Genomic DNA, 5,031 nt, shown 5'->3' with positions numbered 1-5,031 from the left:
CAGTGTAAGAGAAACGATTCCATTTACAATAGCACCAAAAACCATAAGATACCTCAGAATAAACCTAACCAAAGAGGTGAAGGATCTATACTCTAGGAACTACAGAACACTCATGAAAGAAATTGAAGAAGACACAAGAAGATGGAAAAACATTCCATGCTCATGGATCAGAAGAATAAACATTGTTAAAATGTCTATGCTACCCAGAGCAATCTATACCTTCAATGCCATCCTGATCAAAATTCCAATGACATTTTTCAAAGTGCTGGAACAAACAACCCTAAAATTTGTATGGAATCAGAAAAGACCCCGAATCGCCAAGGAAATGTTGAAAAAGAAAAACAAAGCTGGGGGCATCACGTTGCCTGATTTCAAGCTATATTACAAAGCAGTGATCACCAAGAAAAGCATGGTACTGGCACAAAAACAGACATATAGACCAATGGAACAGAATACAGAGCCCAGATATAGACCGCCAACTCTATGGTCAAATAATCTTCAACAAAGCAGGAAAAAATATGCAATGGAAAAAAGACAGTCTCTTCAATAAATGGTGCTGGGAAAATTGGACAGCCACATGCAGAGGAATGAAACTCGACCATTCTCTGACACCATTCACAATGATAAACTCAAAATGGATGAAAGACCTCAATGTGAGACAGGAATCCATCAAAATCCTAGAGGAGAACATAGGCAGTAACCTCTTTGACATCAGCCACAGCAACTTCTTTCAAGATACATCCCCAAAGGCTAGTGAAACAAAAGCAAAAATGAACTTTTGGGACTTCATCAAGAAAAAAGGCTTCTGCACAGCAAAGGAAACAGTCAACAAAACAAAGAGGCAACCCATAAAAATAGCCTTCCACCTGAACTTGAGACTTGGAATTCTCAAAGACCTATAAATATTCAGGGCTTTGAGGCCCAGACATGGGGTGAGGCAGTCGCTTTGGCCTTCTGAGTATGTGAATGTTCGTTCTGAAGAGAATAAAAAGGAGAAGAAAGTACTTGACCAACCTTTCGCCACTAAGAAGGCTGTGGAATTTCTAAATAAGGCCATGAGGGCTTGGAGGGAGGGGGGATGACATGAAGAGCCCGTACACCATCACTCCACACCGTCATGGGGCTTGGAGTCAGGAAGAACCTGGCCACCACTGGGTGGTAAAATCCCACACTGATGTGAAATGCTGAGGTTTGAACCTCCAGGTCCAGAGACAATTTCACCAGCAATGCAGCCCAGCACTGGTGCCTCCTGCAAATGTTGACTTTCTGTCCCAAGGATCATTTGTCCACTCTTTTCCAGTCTTAACACAGTTTACATCTGATAACACACTGAAGCAGATAAAGAAGGACTTAAGGAAATCCTGAGAAAAGAGGAAAACTGCCACATCATTATTTTAAATTACGTGTTTGAGCATGTGGATTTATTAATTCATTTGATTTGCTCAGAAATTTCCAACCTAATAGCTCTGGAATTTTGTCTATGACATAAGAAAATTATCCTATATCTCTTCCAGGTTCACCCTTGCTATCAAAGTCTGCCTTTTGGCCCTTCTTTCTGCCATGCAAATCCTCCAGGATGTATCTGCATAGCTAGTTCTAATTTTTCAGGCTCTCCAAACAAGGCAGAGAAACTTTAGGAGTCTTTCAACAAAAGTTTTGTTTTTTTTTTTAAGATTTTATTTATTTATTTATCTGACAGAGAGAGAAAGCAGGATTGGGGGAGGGGGGGCAAAGGGAGAGAGAGAAGAAGCTCCTGAGCAAAGAGCCATGAACTATTTTATTTAATACTCACCACAGTCCAGCTAACTACTGTTATCTGACCAACAGGTAAACTAAACTAGAATGCTTAAGTAATTGTCCCAAGGTCAGTAACAGATGAAGCTATGGTTGACCACAGTTTGATTCCAGAACCTTCTCTGTTATTCTCTGTGCTCTGCTACCTTTCATTCATGGACATAAAATAGACTTCCACAAGCTTAGACATCTCTGAAGGACAGATGGCAAGTAATCTAAAAAAAGAAATTTATCTTCGTTCCTTGGTTTGTTATGGGAAGGAAGAAGGGCTGATAATATTGCCCAGATAAATTTTTACAGCATATTTGTCTGAAGAGCATAAGAATCCCGGATTACTTATATTAAATATCCAGCTTTGTTCACTAGACACTTATTTTCTTTCTGTTGAATTTAAAAGAAACATATGGGTTACTATGTTTAAATGACCATCTGCCATCATAAGCAATTTCTTGAGGAAATTGCTTTGGACCTAAAGTATAGCACATGTTTGATCTTTATGTCTATTTGTACTTTTGAATTTGGAAACTTTTAGATAAGGAGGTAAAAAGGTAGCAGGAAAGAAAATGAAAAAGCAAAAAACAAAATTATTTTAAAAAGCAAATTGAGTTCTCCATGGTGTTCTATACTAGTAAAAGTAAGAGAGTAAGAGTTAAAGCTGCCCAAAGAGACCCAGCCTGATACCAAATTGGTGGTATTGCACCAAACAGAAAAGGCAATAAGGTGCAGATAGTAACAATATCTAGCTAACGTGCGCTTAGCCGAAACTGATCATTTTGGAAAAGAGGCTTGGTCCGAATTTTTGTGTGGTAGGCTGAACAATGACAATCTCCCCAAAGATGTCCATGTCCTAATCCCTGGAACATGTTACCTTACTTGGTAAAAGGCGTTTTTCAGATACAGTTAAGGATCTTGAGATAGGGAGATTATACTGGATCGCTGAAGTAGGTCCAATGTAGTCACAAGGATCCTTATAAGGGGGAGACGGGGGGATACGGAGGGAGGAGCCACAAGGCAAAAAATGCAGGTGGCCTGTAGAAACTGTAAAAGGTAAGAACATGGCTTCTCCCCTGGAGCTCCTGGAAGCAGACACCTTGATTTTAAGCCTGTAAGACCCATTTTGTACTTCTCACCTCCAGATCTGCAAAATAAGAAATTTCTGCTGTTTTCAGCCGTGTAGTTTATGACAGTTCACTACAGTACCAAAGAAAACAGTTATATATGACTCAAAGAATTCTAAGGAAATGGGAAATGGGGAAAAGATCATGAACTCCTTATTCATCTCTCTCACCCTTCCTGTCCAGTCCACCACCGAAGCCCACTCACTCTTTCTCACTTTCTGAGCATCTCTCCTTCCCATTCTAGCCCTGCTGGCCCCTGTCCCTCCCACTCAAAGGACTGCAGAGAGTGGTCTCTTGATTCTTGCCCCCACCCCCTCCAGGGTAACTGGAGTGCGCCCCACACCTACCATCAGACTCACATTTATAAAGGTCTCTGACCCAACCTTGGCTGGATCCATGTTATCTAGAGATAAAAGGCCCCAGCTCTTCACAGTGGTATCCTAGACCCTCTACCCCTCCATGTTTTTTATCTTCTCCCACTATGACACACACTAACTCTCACTGCTGCCTCCGTGTCTGGGCTCAAACTTGGACCTCTGCCTGGAATACTTTCCCCCGTCTTGGTCATCCCAATATCCTACTGGGGAAGGAGGAAGTGTGGGAACATGGAGAATGATCCTTGTTTGGGGAAAAAGTTGACATCTTTTTTTCATATAAATAGTAAATTAACACATGCCTGATACTGTGAATAAGGGAAAGAAATGTAACCATTAATGAAAGAGTAAAATGCAGTAGAATTGGGGAAAAATCAGAAAAGGAATGAAAAAATCACTCTGTACAATAAATAACCACAAATAAGAGGGAAGGGTTAGAGTTAAGTTATGCCTTTCATTACTCTAAATGTTCCAGACTGCTTAAGCCAAATGAACAATATGTAGCAATATGCCATTTCTAGAAAACAAATTAAAACGGAAATGAAAGGAGGTTGAAAACATAGAGGTGAATGTGTAGAGATGTGAACAGGTAATTCACAGAAGAGCAAAGCAAAATGACAAACATTTATGAAAAGATGCCCAGACTCTGGTAGTCAGAGAAATACTAATTAAATAACAGTAAGATATCACAACATTTTTATTGGATGGTAACAGTTGAAAATAGTTATAAAGCTATTTTGTTGGAAAGGATGTTGGAGCAACATCTTCCTTTGCTGATCAAAATGTTATACAACCCTTTAGATGGTGAACTAGAAATATCTATTAAAATTTAAAAAATATGTATTCTTCAACCCAATAATCCCATTCTTGGGAATCTATTCCATAGAAATAAAATCTCTGGCTACAAAGTCATGTGAACAATGATCCTTTATTGCAGCAGTGTTCAGAGCAACAAAACACTGAAAATAAACGGAATGATCATCAATAGGGGATGAAAAATTATAAAACATCATGAGGGAATATGACGTAGTCATTAAAAATAAGAAATTAGAAATTAGAAATTCAAAGAGAACAGGATAAAAATACAATTACAGTGGAAGACCTGAATATACCATTCTCAGAACTGGTCATCTGTAATAGACAAAAGATTAGGAAAGTCCTAGAGGAACTGAATAATTTTGTTGAAATAGGTACAAATAAAGAAACATAAATACAGAGGATATTTACTAAGTTGACCTTATGTATTTCCCAAATAACTTCATTCTGGGGCTCTCTACCATAAAAATAAAAGCATCAGTCTATGAGGACATGTATGTTAGGATATTTGGTGCAACAGTATTCATGGTGGAAAACACAATATATATACATACATAAAATACATGTGTGTGTGCGTTCTCATTCATCTATTCAGAAAGTGTGTCTTTACTGAACTTCTACCACATGTTTTGTTCTGCACTAGACACTATGAAGTTTAATAAAGGGCCCCCACCTTCAGAGAACTCTGGTTGTAGCTGAGGAGCCAAGGCATACAGCCACAGTTATATAATAGCACCTAACAGGATATTTTAGACAGGGGACCCTATAAGCAAAGGCGGGGCGGAGGGGAGGAGGGGTGGGCAGAAAAGGCAGGGTGTGTTCTGGGGATGGGGAAATGTTATCTCACCAGAGAAAAGAATCACATACCACTTACTAAAAAAAAGAAAGACATGTAGAAAGAAAGAAATCACTAATCACCACTAATTCTT

The sequence above is a fragment of the Phoca vitulina genome, unplaced genomic scaffold (genome assembly GCF_004348235.1).
Source record: "Phoca vitulina isolate PV1807 unplaced genomic scaffold, GSC_HSeal_1.0 scaffold2, whole genome shotgun sequence".
Classification (NCBI taxonomy): Eukaryota; Metazoa; Chordata; class Mammalia; order Carnivora; family Phocidae; genus Phoca; species Phoca vitulina.
Note: the sequence above shows the minus strand (reverse complement) of the source record.